Consider the following 15,353-nt stretch of genomic DNA (forward strand, 5'->3'; position numbering starts at 1 on the left):
GTGAGTAGCAATTTCTGATTGCTTAAGAACTGCTGCTTTGGGTATAACACAGTGGGTTCACAGTAGGCAACTCAATTGACATTTGCTGACTTAATCATGTATTTGGCTGCCAGAAGCTTTTATTATCAGGTTGCTTCCAGTAAGATTTGTGAATATTGAAATTGTCAGATATCCTTGAGATTTGGCTCATGAGTTTGTACACATAGATAGAAAAAGTACTAAATTTTACTATTTTAGAGACCCTGGTAAGAAATAATATGGTAAAATCATACATTGATACATATATTTGGGCATTTTTGACTTTTAGCCATTCTTTAGGTATGAGATTTTGTATCTCTTACTCTGCCACAGATAAACTTGTATCAGTTAAAAATTTTAATTTTTTTTTTTTTTTTGAGATGGAGTTTCGCTCTTGTCCTCCAGGCTGGAGTGCAATGGCACGATCTTGGCTCACTGCAATTTCCACCTCCTGGGTTCAAGTGATTCTCCTGCCTCAGCTTCCCAAGTAGCTGGGATTACAGGCATGCGCCACCATACCAGGCTAATTTTTGTATTTTTAGTAGAGATGGGGTTTCACCATGTTGGCCAGGCTGATCTCGAACTCCTGACCTCAGATGATCTCACCACTTGGCCTTCCAAAGTGCTGGGATTACAGGTGTGAGCCACTGCACCCGGACAATGTGTTATTCTTAACACAGATGGGAAATGTGTTCATTTTCCATTGAAATGATTGCACACATAGTATGGATAAGGCTTTTTAAAAACTAGAGCTGCAGCCACAAAAAAGAATGAGTTTGTGTCCTTTGCAGGGACATGGATGAAGCTGGAAGCCATCATTCTCAGCAGACTAACACAGGAACCAAAACCCAAGCACTGCATGTTCTCACTCATAAGTGGGAGTTGAACATTGAGAACACATGAACACAGGGAGGGGAACATCACACACTGAGGCTTGTTGGGGGGTGGGAGGCAAAGGGAGGGAGAGCATTAGGACAAATACCTAATGCATGCAGGGCTTAAAACCTAGATGACGGGTTTATAGGTGCAGCAAACCATCATGGTACATGTATACCTATGTAACCTGCACATTCTGCATATGTATCCCAGAACTTAACAAAAAACAAACAAACCCCAAAAAACTCAGAGATGTACTAGGGTTGCTTTTCTGTACCTAGGGTATATGCAGGAATTTAGCCAGTCTTCCCAATGGTCAGCTGCAATTAGATGGAGGATGGGCAAGAAGTCATTGAAACTCCATGACAAATATGGAAAAGATGAACTTTTTTAACTTGTAGAATCCTTAGTCTGTGTAGATGTTTTCATCAGCATGTTTTGTCCTTATGAGGTGGGGCATTGGGTACCATCTCATGGTCTCCTATTTGTGTAAACTTTGTGTTTAAGTTTCCATATCCTTTTTTATTAAATAAATTATGTAGCTTCTGAAACCAACTAACCAACCACCCAAACAAAAAACTAGAGCCATTAGCTTTATTCATTATCCTGTAGCCTTTAAACACCAGCACTGTGCTGTTTTTCCCTTCCTTCTCTAAGATGTATTTGAAAGAGTCACTGTACTAATCAATAGTTATAACATCTTTCCAGAATTTAGTAAAATATTTTCAATCTCATGAAAATGCATTTAATTTAAGAAGTAGTGGGGATGAGGGATCAAGTTGAGCATATGTGCTTGCACGTGTATGTGAAACTGTGACACACAGAATCTTTCAGAAATTGTCTCTTAAAAAATTTTGTCTTTACACAAAAACCTTAAAATGTATAAAGACACTTCTCAGGAACTATTAATGTAACAGTATTAATTTGTCCATCTCAAATTAGACAAATCACAGTTTGATGTTCAATTTAGGCTACAAATGTAAATGAATAATACATGTTCAAAAATGAAATTATGGGAGTACTTGCTACATACATACGGCCATGATTTTTTTACCAGACAAGTAATACATTAAAAATATATGCAGTTCCTGATTTGAATTTTTCTCTTCCCTCCATACTCTTTGTCATTTATTTGTTTTTCTATTGCCTTAAGCTTATTTTTGCAGCATTTAATGTTTTTCTGATTGGTCACAGACACTTTTAGGAGCACTTGTCAGAAAGCAGGGGAAAGCAGTATACTTTCCCAATGTAGATCTTGCTGTTCAAATGGGAAGAAAATCCTATAGTCTCTTCTTTCAAGAATTCTAGCTCTCTAGGGAAAGGAATGGTAAGTTAATTTGGCAGCTGAAAGAGATTATCTAAAGCAGAAATAGAAGTTAATGGTGTCAAAAAGTGACAAACATTTTTCCGTTGGTTATTAAGACAATCTCATTACATTGAAATAGTTCAATTTAGTAAGTATTTATTGAGAATCTGTAATATGCCTGGCACATTTTGTTACTGAAAACTGAGATGATTATATATTCCCACAGAATAATGAAAAAATAAACTATCTTGTATATTGAAAAGGTCACTTAATCGGCCTGGCGCGGTGGCTCATGCCTGTAATCCCAGCACTTTGGGAGACTGAGGCGGGTGGATTACTTGACAGGAGTTCGAGACCAGCCTGCCCAGCATGGTGAAACCCTATCTCTACCAAAAAATACAAAAATTAGCTGGGTGTGGTGGTACGTGCCTATAGTCTCAGCTGGTCAGGAGGCTGAGGTGGGAGAATTGCTTGAACTGGGGAGGCAGAGGTTGCAGTGAGCTGAGATGGTGCCACTGCACTCCAGCCTGGGCAACAGAGTGAGACCGTGTCTCAAAAAAAATTAACTGAATCTGTCTCTAAACATTAATGCACCTTATGATTTCTTCTTTTTGTTTTTTTTTGTTTTTTTGCAATGCCACTTCATATTTTAATGCTTTCTCCTAGTCTACACACAAACATACTTTGTGTATATTTAACACTAAGTGGTAACATTTATTAAGTACTTATTATATGCCAGGACCTGTTCCAAGTGCTTTACGTAGATTATCTCATTTAACACATGGATTCTGTCATTCACATCTGTTATTTAATATTTACAGAAACCCTGTGAAGCAGTTACTACTATCATCTCCATTTTACATATGACTCTGAGACATTAAGCACTTTGTCCAAGGACATTTAGTTATGATGTACCTGAACCAAGATTCAAACCTAAGCATGCATGTATGTATAGGCATATAATGTTAAAATGATCATTTTGGATAATGACAGTTTATCGAGATTTTCATATAAATAGAAACATATGGTGCATTAGTCTGTTTTCCCACTGCTGATAGACATACCTGAGATTGGGCAATTTACAAAAGAAAGAGGTTTTTTTTTTTTTTTTGTGAGATAGAGTCTCGCCCTGTCTCCCAGGCTGGAGTGCATTGGTGCAGTCCTGGCTCACTGCAACCTCCGCCTCCTGGGTTCAAGCGATTCTCCTGCCTCAGCCTCCTGAGTAGCTGGGATTACAGGTGCCTGCCACTATGCCTGGCTAATTTTTGTATTTTTAGTAGAGACGGTGGGGGGGGGGCGGTGGGGGTTTCATTATGTTGGCCAGGCTGATCTCGAACTCCTGACCTCAGGTGATCCACCTGCCTCGGCCTCCCAAAGTGCTGGGATTACAAGCGTGAACCACCAAGCCCGACCAGAAAGAGGTTTAATGGACTTATAGTTCCACCTGGCTGGGGAAGCCCCACCATCATGGCAGAAGGTGAAAGGCATGTCTCACATGGCAGCAGACAGGAGAAGAGAGATTGTGCAGGGAAATTCCCCTTTTTAAAACCATCAGATCTCATGAGACTTATTCACTATCACAGGAACAGCAAGGGAAAGGCCTACTCCCATGATTCAGTTACCTCCCACTAGGTCCCTCCCACACCATGTGGGAATTGAAGATGAGATTTGGGTGGGGACACAGCCAAACCATATCATTCTGCCCCTGGCCCTTCTAAATCTCTTGTCTTCACATTTCAAAACCAGTCATGCCTTCCCAACAGTCCCCCAAAGTCTTAACTCATTTCAGCATTAACTGAAAAGTTCATAGTCCAATATCTCATCTGAAACAAGGCAAGTCCCTTCTGCCTATGAACCTATAAAATCAAAAGCAATTTAGTTACTTCCTATATACAATGGGGATACAGGCATTGAGTAAATACAGCCATTTCAAATGGGAGAAATTGGCCAAAACAAAGGGGCTACAGGCCCCATGCAAGTTTGAAATCCAGTGGGGCAGTCAAATCTTAAAGCTCCAAAATGATATATTTTGACCCCGTGTCTCACATCCATGTCTCGCCGATGTAAGAGGTGGATTCCCATGGTTTTGGGCAGCTCCACTTCTGTGGCTTTGTGGGGTACAGCTTCCCTCCCAGCTGCTTTCACGGGCTGGTGTTGGGTGTCTGTGGCTTTTCCAGGTGCACGGTGCAAGCTCTCAGTGGATCTATTATTCTGGGGTCTGGAGGACGGTGATCCTCTTCTCACAGCTCCACTAGGCAGTGCCCTAGTCGGGACTCTGTGTGGGGGCTCTGACCCCACATTTCTCTTCTGCACTGCCCTAGCAGAGGTTTTCCTTGAGAGCCCCATCCTGGCAGCAAACTTCTGCCTGGATATCCAGGCATTTCCATACATCCTCTGAAATATAGGTGGAGGTTCCTAAACCCCAATTTTTGACTTCTATGCACTTGCAGGCTCAATACCACATGGAAGGTGCCAAGGCTTGAGGCTTGCACCCTCCGAAGCCACGGCCCGAGCTCTACATTGGCCCCTTTCAGCCATGGCAAGAGTGGCTGGGACTCAGGGCACCAAGTCACTAGGCTGCACACAGCATGGGGAGTCTGGGCCTGGTCCATGAAACCACTTTTTCCTCTGAGGCCTCCTGGCCTATGATGGAAGGGGCTACCATGAAGACTTCTGACATGCCCTGGAGACATTTTCCCCATTGTCTCGGTGATTAACATTAGAATCTTTGTTACTTATGCAAATTTCTGTACAGGGCTTGAATTTCTTCTCAGAAATGAGTTTTCTTTTCTATTGCATTGTGAGGCTGCAAATTTTCGGAACTTTTATGCTCTGCTTCCCTTATAAAACTGAATGACTTTAACAGCACCCAAGTCACCTCTTGAATGCTTTGCTGCTTAGAAATTTCTTCCATCAGATACCCTAAATCATCTCTCTCTTTGTAGAACCCTAAATCAAAGTTCCACAAATCTCTAGGGCAGGGGCAAAATGCCACCAGTCTCTTTGCTAAAATGTATAAAGAATCACCTTTGCTCCCGCTCCCAACAAGTTCCTCATTTCCATCTGAGACCACCTCAGCCTGGAATTTGTTGCCCATGTCACTATCAACATTTTTGTCAAAGCCATTCAACAAGTCTCTAGGAAGTTCTAAACTTTCCCACATTTTTCTATCTTCTTCTGAGCCCTCCAAACTGTTCTAACATTTGTCTGTTACCTAGTTCCAAAGTTGCTTCCACATTTTTGGATATCTTTTCAGCAATGCTCCACTCTACTGGTACCAATTTACTGTATTAGTTTGTTTTCATGATGCTAATAAAGACATACCTGAGACTGGGCAGTTTACAAAAGAAAGAGGTTTAGGCCAGGTGTGGTGGCTCACACCTGTAATCCCAGCACTCTGAGAGGCTGAAGTGGGTGGATCACCTGAGGTCAGGATTTCGAGACCTGCCTGGCCAACATGGTGAAACCCTGTCTCTATTAAAAATACAAAATTAGCTGGGTGCGGTGGTGCATGCCTGTAATCCCAGCTACTTGGGAGGCAGGAGAATCACTTGAACCTGGGAGGTGGAGGTTGCAGTGAGCTGACATCATGCCATTGCACTCTGGCCTGGGCAAAAAGAGCAAAACTCCATTTCAAAAAAAAGAAGTTTAATGGACTTAACAGTTCCACGTGGCTGGAGTGGCCCCACAACCATGGTGGAAGGTGAAAGGCGAAAGGCATGTCTCATATGGCAGCAGACAAGAGAAGAGAGCTTGTGCAGGGAAATTCCCCTTTTTAAAACCATCAGATCTTGTGAGAGTTATTCACTATCACAAGAACAGCAGAGGAAAGGCACGCCCCTGTGATTCAATTACTTCCCACTGGGTCCCTCCCATAACACGTGGAAATTCAAGATGACATTTGGGCAGGGACATAGCCAGGGCATATCATATAGTATGTACTCCTTTTTGTCTGCCATATTTTGCTCAGCATGTTTTCATGATTCATTCACATTGTTGTGTCTACCACTAAGTAGTTCATTCTTTTTTTAACTCTTGACATAATTTTTTTTTTTTTATTTTAAAATTACGTTAGAGTGCGGCCAGGCACGGTGGCTCACGCCTATAATCCCAGCACTTTGGGAGGCCGAGGCAGGCAGATCACAAGGTCAGGAGATCGAGACCATCCTGGCTAACACAGTGAAACCCCGTCTCTACTAAAAAAATACAAAAAATTAGCCAGGCATGGTGGCAGGCGCCTGTACCGAGTCCCAGCTACTCAGGAGGCTGAGGCAGGAGAATGGCATGAACCTGGGATGCAGAGCTTACAGTGAGCTGAGGTCGCGCCACTGCACTCCAGCTTGGGTGACAGAGTGAGACTCCGTCTCAAAAAAAAAAAAAAAAAAAAAATTAGACCTACAGAAGAGCTACAAAAATAAATTTAGAGAGTTCTCCTTTCCTCTCTCCTATGGTAACATCTTGCTTGACCATAGTACAATTATAAAAACTGAGAAATTAACACTAGTACAGTATTATTAGTTGAACTACGGACTTTGTTTTTTTATCAGTTTTTCCACTAATGTCATCTTTTTATTCTAGGATCCAGTCCCGAATCGCATATCGCATTTAGTTGTCTTATCTTGTTAGTCTCTTCTAATCTGTGATTGTTCCTAAGTCTTCTCTTTCATTGCTTTGACACTTTTTTTTTTTTTTTTTTTTGAGATGAAGTTTTGCTCTTGTTGCCCAGGCTGGAGTGCAATAGCACAGTCTTGGCTCACTGCAACCTCTGGAGGCCTCCCAGGTTCAAGCAATTCTCCTGCCTCGGCCTCCCAAGTAGCTGGGGTTACAGGCATGTATCACCACACCCAGCTAATTTCTTGTATTTAGTAAAGATAGGGTTTCACCATGTTGGTCAGGCTGGTCTCGAACTCCTGACTTCAGATGATCCACCCGCCTCAGCCTCCCAAAGTGCTGGGATTACAGGCGTGAGCCATCATACCCGGCCAACACTTTTTTAAAAAATAATTTTTTTTCTCTCTTTTGAGACAGTGTCTCACTCTGTTGCCCAGGCTGGAGTGCAGTGGTGCAATCATGGTTCACTGCAGCCTTAACCTCCCAGGCTTAGGTGATCCTCCCATTTCAGCCTCCCAAGTAGCTGGAGATACAGGTACAAGCCACCATGCCCAGATAACTTTATTGTTTAGTAGTGACAGGGTTTCACCATGTCACTCAGACTGGTCTGGAACTTCCGGGCTCAAGCGATCCACCTGCCTTGACCTCCCAAAGTGCTGAGACTACAGGTGTGAGCCACTGCACCTGGCCTTGCTTTGAGACTTTTAAAGAGTACTGGCTAGGTATTTTGTAGAATGTTCCACAATGTGGGTTTGTCTGCTTTGTGGTTCATAGAAAGCACCTTCTAGCTGTGTCCTTACATGGTAGAAGTAGTAAGGGGTCTCTCTTAGGCTTCTTTTATAAGGACACTAATCCCATTCACAAGTGCTCCGCCTTTATAAAAGAGGGCACCAGTCACTTCCCAGAAGTCTCACTTCCTGACACCATCACATTGATGATTAGATTTCAGCATATGAACTTTAAAGGACACAAATATTGAGACCATAGAATGAACTATAAAACTATCTGTCTAGCATAATCTATGAATTGGCTATTCTGGCAAACAGTATTTTGAGTGATATATAATTACCTTACAGCATAGATAGATTACTAGTTTTCAGAGTTAGAATGTAGTGAAATTCTTAGAATACAGTGATCCTAGGATTGGTGCTTCTGAAGTGTCTGCATAGGACATCACATGTCAGACATAACATCTCAAAAGTCATGTTTTGGAATGGTGTGTTCATTGAGAGGTGGTTATTGGCTCATGATCCTTATCACACTGTAAATTTGCCTAAATTTATTCTGAGGAAACAGCTACATAGGGTTTCCTCAAAGTTCTTTTTTCTTGTTTTCAAATGTGGGAAATACATATGACTTCTTTTTGGAGAGGATGGGGGTTGGGATTTAATCTTGGCAAATTGAGATATTTTCATAAGGAAACTGTTTTTGGTCTTCCTGAAGATGGCCACAGAAGACCTTTGGGGAGAGGGATTTTATTTTGATTTTTCAGCTTTCTAATGGTTCCTATTAATAGATAAGAAAATTTACTTTGAATAATGATGTTTTGAGAATCCTGTTTTTTATGTTAAATGCTGGAGTTGATAGAATTAGTGGTAAATAATTATTTAAAACTTTGATGTCACTAATGAATGAGGAAAAGGGTAACAAGCTAAAATATATATGTGGACTGTAGGAATGTTAAGCTGAGTATATAATAATTCTAAACTTGTAAACTTGTAATTTTTCAAAAGTTAACGATATAGACTTTGCTAAAGGTGTTACTGGGGGCTATGGGAGAGTTGGTTGTTGGGAGTTTGTTGAGAGTAGTTTGTTAAAAGAGAAATTGATGGCCTTTCTTGTATTAAAATGTTTCTTATTTTGCTTACAGTTTGGTAATCATTTGGTAATCATTTATTTCCCCAATGAAGTGTGTCACATAGTGCTCAGTAACATAATCCATTCTGATGGGAGCTTCATTATCTTCATCTCATCTAAATGCCAGCCTAATACCACAAATATTTTTCAAAGATTCCTTTATCACCAGTTATCCCCATAATTGAAGCCAGCTGTGTATTGGTTTATTTGCAAGATTTCTATGTAAGACTAACATTTGTATATAGAACAGAAACAAAATATGCAAAAATCTTGTTCATTGACAAAAGTAATTTTGCCTGGTTGTCTTGAACCTAAATCAGTATTAATCCTGAATCTACCACCCATAGAATGCCAGTATTTGTATTTAGCTCCTTATGTCTGTATTATTATAGATTAGCACTTTATTTCTCTAATGAGATTATGTACATTAATTACGCTTTAACTACAGTTGACCCTTGAATAATACAGCAGTTAAAGGCACTGACTCCCATGCAATTGAAAACCCTTAACTCTCCCCACCAGCCGAGGCAGGTGGATTGCTTGAAGCCAGGAGTTTGAGACCAGCCTGGGGAACCTAATGAGACCCTGTCTCTACAAAAACTTCTCAGAAATTAGCCAGACATGATGGTATGTGTAGTTCCAGCTACTCGGAAGACTGAGGTGGGAGGATCACTTGAGCCCAGGAGTTTGAGGTTTCAGTGAGCTGTGGTCATGCCACTACACTCCCTCCTGGGTGATACATCAAGACCTTGTCTCCAAAAAAATAAAAATAAAAAATCTGCATATAAGTGGACCTGCGCAGTTCAAACCCGCATTATTCAAGACAGCTGTAGTTTGTCTATTGAGTACAGATGAGTTTATATATGAAAGTCATGTTTAGAATCTAGATAGTACTGAACCATATGTATTAGCTTTACCACTGGCCAAGAGTGGACTATGATTTTTGGTTGTTTGTTTTTTAGTTTTTTAGACAGAGTCTCGCTCTGTCGCCCAGGCTGCAGTGCAGTGGCATGATCTCGGCTCACTGCAACCTCCGCCTTCCAGGTTCAAGCGATTCTTCTGCCTCAGCCTCCTGAGTAGCTGAGACTACAGGCATGCACCACCACGCCCTGTTAATTTTTGTATTTTTTGTAGAGATAGGGTTTCACCATATTGACCAGGCTGGTCTCGAACTCCTGACCTTGTGATCTGCCCACCTTGGCCTCCCAAAGTGCTGGGATTACAGACGTGAGCCACTGCATCTGGCCAACTATGTTTTATATAAAGAGTACCTGCCAAGCCTATTTACAATTCCTGTTTCACCCCAGATTACTTTAGCGGCATTCTTTGCACATGATATGTGTCAGGATTTGGCCCTTTGCATTTTGACTTCCTCTACAGGTATGTGTTTTTCTTTTCCCTTTTTTTCGAGGCCTCTTTCTCCCTTAATTAGACCTGTCGGATGCTCTAGTTTCCTGTTTTATTAAGTTGCCCTCGTATATACTTTCTACACCCCAGATTTTTCATTTGTGGTCCTTATCTGAGCACACAGTCTTTTTAGCCTTTTTATGGTTAAGTGACCCACACAGATGAGTCAGGCTAACCCCAGGACAAAACAAGCTTAAAAAGATCTTGAAAGCCAATCTAAGATTAGGTCTTTGGACTTGGGAGAGAGCAAGAAAGTTGTTTTTAATCAAACTATGCCCTCTCCACAAAATGAAGGGACTGATCTATACTATTTCTGAATTTTCTTTGGTTTTATTTGCATAGACAACTGCTAACAGTGTTATATTGCTGAATTTGTTGTTACCAACAGCGGACAATAGAGTGAAAATAGAAAACAGAATTGGTATTTTTCAGGCTGTTCAGTGCTGCTTTTTTTTCAAATGGCAAATAGGCATAAACAGACTAGGATTTCCATTAGTATTGTTACTTAGTTTTATAATATTAAATCCAGAAATCTAGTTCTGAGGCTTCAAATGAGAAATTCTTTTCCGAGTAAATGAGTGACATAAAGTCCTTAACATTACCTCCTTATGGTTACAGATCAGCATCTGACAGACTGCTAATCTGCAAAATGTGGTTTCTTCAAGAAGGAAAATGCTAGCCAGCAGCTGTTAAGTGAGAGTAATCTGAGTGTAAGAAGTGATTTTTTTTTTCTTTCTGTCATCTTTCCATGCTGCCACAATGGTGCACATGAACGACTTGGCTGATGCCCTCAAGAGCATCAACAATGTCGAAAAGAGAGGCAAACGCCAGGTTCTTAGTAGGCTGTGCTCCAAAGTCATTGTCTTTTTTTTTTTTTTAACTGTGACGATGAAGCATGGTTACATTGGCAAATTTGAAATCATTGATGATCACAGAGCTGGGAAGATTGTTGTGAACCTCACAGGCAGGCTAAACAGGTGTGGAGGGATGAGCCCCGGATTTGATGTGCAACTCAAAGATCTAGAAAAATGGTAGAATAATCTGCTTCCATCCCGCCAGTTTGCTTTCATTGTATTAATGATCTCAGCTGACATCATAGACCATGAAGAAGCAAGACGAAAATGCACAGGAGGGAAAATCCTAGGATTCCTTTTCTAGATATTTACAAATAAAATGCCTCATGGAAAACAAAAAGTTATTGTTTTAAAAACGGGAGAATAATCCTTTTTCTGTTAAATTATATTAAATATATTAATTATGTTAAATATAATTACATTAAATTTAATTATTATTAAATTATATATTATATATTAAATATAAGTCCCATACATTCCAACTTTAGACCTAGTCTTATTTTTATCCTTACTCTAGAGTTTATGTGGTTGGAGGAGAAAAACCTCATGGTGTGGTAGACCTGGGTTGGATCCCAGCTCTGCCTTGTACTAGCTCTTGACCACCAGCATTGTTACTTAACTTATGTCTCAGTTTCTTCATTTAATTTTTTAAAAGGTTGGGGGGGGGGCGGTGTGGTAGGGATAAACTTTTGATGTAAGGTTTAATTGCAATAGTGTACATAAAATGACTAGTGCAGGACTAGTGCACTCTTTGTCTGACTGGTGATACCAAGGTATTAATATACTGAAACTTGAGCTGAAAGGGAAAAAAAATCTGAGGAATAAGGAGAAAAATACCAATATTGACCTTATTTACACTTCTATATATTATGGAAAAACCTGGCATGCTTGGTAGATGGCAGTGGAATGCTCAGTGCTCTTTTCTGTGCATTTAAGTATTGCAAATGATCATGAACTTAATAGAAAGTTAAAGCTCTTTTTTGAGCAGCTGAATGACAGGGTATTTTGGCAACAGCATGTTTCCATGAGCATGTTTACCAGTGTGCTGAAGGAAATAGATTTTGGACACAGGTCCTTCTTTAAATTAAAAAAATAAAATTTCTTTATGACAGAGGCGTCATTATGCTTCTAATAGGTGCAAGGAGAGTTACTTGCCTTTTTGAAACAATAAGAAAGGTAGAAAGAAATAGTTAATGTTTGCAGTTGCACGAAAGACTAAACGTGGTAAATTTCATGAAGTTAACATAAAAATTATACATGTAGAATTATTAAATTTCCAGAAGTCTTAACCCCTAGAGCAACATACTGGTAGAAAGTGGGGGGATGAGTTGTTAATATTTATTTAAGCCCTTCACAAATATAGAGTGACTCTTGGTTTAGGATTATGAAACTATAGTATTTCTAACTTGGCTCATTTGGGAAATCATAATGACTTTTTTTTTTTCCTCCCAATTATGAAGGCTTGAGTTTCTTGGCTCTCTTGTGAATCCTGTGCTTGGAAATCCGGAAGGAGGTACATTCCAGTTTTTTTCCAGCTCCAGCACTTTAGATTCTGAGCCGTTTCAGTAAATCCAGCGATAAGCTCATTATTTCTGTTATTTCAGAATCAGTGGATACCATGGCTAGTGTCCACTCCTTCGCATTTCTCTGAGAAATTTTCAGGAAGATAAGAATGAACATTTATTAAACATGTACTAGAAAATGTACTTTATGTACAATGTACCTTTTAATCCTCACCACAGCCTGCTGAGGTAGGGATTACTAGCAACATTGTACAAAAATAAGGCCAGGCATGATTGCTCACAGGGGTAATCCCAGTGCTTTGGGAGGCTATGAGCCCTTGAGCCCAGGAGTTCGAGATCCATCTGTGCAACATAGTGAGACCTCATCTCTACAAAAAATAAAGATTAGCAGGGTGTGGTACAGCAAACCACCATAGCACATGTTTACCTGTGTAACAAACCTGTACATCCTGCACGTGTACCCTGGAACTTAGGGAAAAAAAAAAAAAAAAAGATTAGCAGTGTGTGGTAGTGCATGCCTGTAGTCCCAGCTACTTGGGAAGCAGAGGGAGGAGGATGGTGTTAGCCAAGGAGTTTGAGGTTTTGGTGAGTTGTGATTGCGCCTCTACCCTGGGCTATAGAGCGAGACCCTGTCTCAAACAAAAGTCAAAAAATAAAAAAGGCTACTAAGTCAACAGATAAAATGACTTATATGTAGTGTAGGGGAAAGAAATATCTTTCCTTCCCATCTTAGGTTCCTGGCTGCGGCCCCTATAAGAAAAGACAGATTAGTGAGAGAAAAGCATACAGATTTATTTAATGTAAGTTTTATGGGACACAGGAGCCTTCATAAGGAAATGAAGACCTGGAGAAATGAGTAAACCTGTGTATTTTCTATGACAGGATTGATAAAGAAGTGGATAGTTGTAGAGAAGTATGGTTGGACAAAAGGGGGTATGATCTAATGGTGATAAACTGGGAGGAACTTAGTAAGCTGTGTTCATTCAGATTCTTTGCTGCGTCCCTGGGTCTTCAGAGGTAAGGATGTTCCTTTCCTCCTGGTATAAGGAGGACACCGCTCAAATGAGAGTAGTATGACCTGCTTTAGGGGAAGGTGAGAAAAATTCTTCCTAGATTTTATGACTTCCTTCAGGGAAGAAGTGGGGAGGTGAGAGTGACCTTCCTGCTTCTGCTGTTTTCTCAAATGCCAAGGTACCACATTTTGGGTTCAGATGTCCTAAATCCTGTCAATAACTAGCAACTGATTTGTTAAAACTCATAGCTGGAATTTAAACTCAGGTCAGTTTCCATTTCTCATGCTGCTCCCAGCTTTCAGAACAGAAATTATCCAGTAACTCTAGATGAGATATCAGTAAGAGACAAAAACCCATAAACAAAAAAGATCATCCTTAATTTTTTCCCCCCAAATGAAAACCCTGCCTGGGGCAAAACTGCATCTTTCTTTTGCAGTTGAATTGTAATCTTCATCTTTAGAATACAGATAGAAACTATGTTAAAACACAGTTTTTCTTTTGCTTAATTTTTAGAAATAATCTTAAAGCTTCATTAACCTCAGGATTACTATATAAGTACTGTATTAGAAATGTTGTTAGAATTATTATTATTTTGAGACAGAGTCTTGCCCTGTCACCTAGGCGGGAGCGCAATGGGGTGATCTCGACTCATTACAACCCCCTCCTCCTGGATTCAAGCGATTCTGGCGCCTCAGTCTCCCAAGTAGCTGGGATTACGGGCGTCCGCCACCACGCCCGGCTAATTTTTGTATTTTTAGTAGAGATGGGGTTGGCCAGGCTGGTCTTGAACTACTGACCTCAGGTGATCTGCCCTCCCTCAGCCTCTCAAAGTGCTGGGATTACAGGCTTGAGCCATCCTGCCCGGCCGAGAATTCTAAAATTAAATAGTGCATTTTTTTCTCAATTAAAAAATCTTAGGGGGATTGGAAATATATTTTAGGTCCCTCTCTTTTGAATTTTTCTGCCATATCAGAAAATTTTGAATATTTCTAGGCCATATCATTAGCCTCTGGGGAGTTATCCCAAACCTAAGCACTTGGCATTAACAAACCTAAAGTGTGGGAGAGGTGATGAATAAAGCTGTTAAGAGTACCAGGGAAGAAATTAAGAGAAACTAGCTCATGGTGTCAGTAAATCAGAGCATTATCTTGCTACTAGCAGAGGCATCTCAGGACCTTTGATCCCTGTCCTCTCAAACATAGTAGATGCACTCTGATCTTGTTTTATTGTTATTGGAATGGACTCAACTCACTTGATATTTAAATGAACATTTTTTGGATGGTGTGTTTACTTGGACTAGAGTCCAGGGCACTCATCATGTTTCTGTCAGCAATTGTATATCCTCACCAAACTTACTGGCATTGGAGGTGCTTAAATGAGTGAGAAAAACTATTTAAAGTAAGAAATATTATGCAGTATTGGTGTATTGTCACCACAGACATCTCAAGTCCAGCATTAAAAAAATTTATGGTAAAATATATAGAATATAAAATTACCATTTTAAACCATTTTCAAGTATACAATTCAGTGGCATTAAGCACATTCACAAAGTTGCACAATGCTCACCACTATCCATTTCCAGAACTTTTTCATCATCCCAAACAGAAACTCCATACCCATTAAGCAATAACTCCCCATTCCCTCCACCCCTCAGTCGCTAGTAACCTCTAATCTATTTTCTGTCTCTATGAATTTGTCTGTTATAGATATTTCATAAAAGTGAAATTATACAATACTTGTTTTGTGTCTGGCTTATTTCTTTTAGCATAATATTTTTAAAATTTGTCCATGTTACAGCATATATTACTTTTTGAGACTGAATAATATTCTATTGTAGGTATATACCACATTTTGTTTATCTGTTCATCTGTTGATGGACACTGGGATT

General features: G+C 40.1%; 1 protein-coding gene and 1 pseudogene across 12 annotated transcripts in view; both read left to right on the forward strand.

Moving 5' to 3' along the window:
* NT5C2 (5'-nucleotidase, cytosolic II) overlaps positions 1-15,353 on the forward strand; it is a 105,429-nt gene that overhangs the window by 55,231 nt on the left and 34,845 nt on the right. The window lies entirely within an intron of this gene.
* On the forward strand, positions 13-11,292 carry LOC129466811 (small ribosomal subunit protein uS8-like; annotated as a pseudogene).

This window comes from Symphalangus syndactylus, chromosome 2 (genome assembly GCF_028878055.3).
Source record: "Symphalangus syndactylus isolate Jambi chromosome 2, NHGRI_mSymSyn1-v2.1_pri, whole genome shotgun sequence".
Classification (NCBI taxonomy): domain Eukaryota; kingdom Metazoa; phylum Chordata; class Mammalia; order Primates; family Hylobatidae; genus Symphalangus; species Symphalangus syndactylus.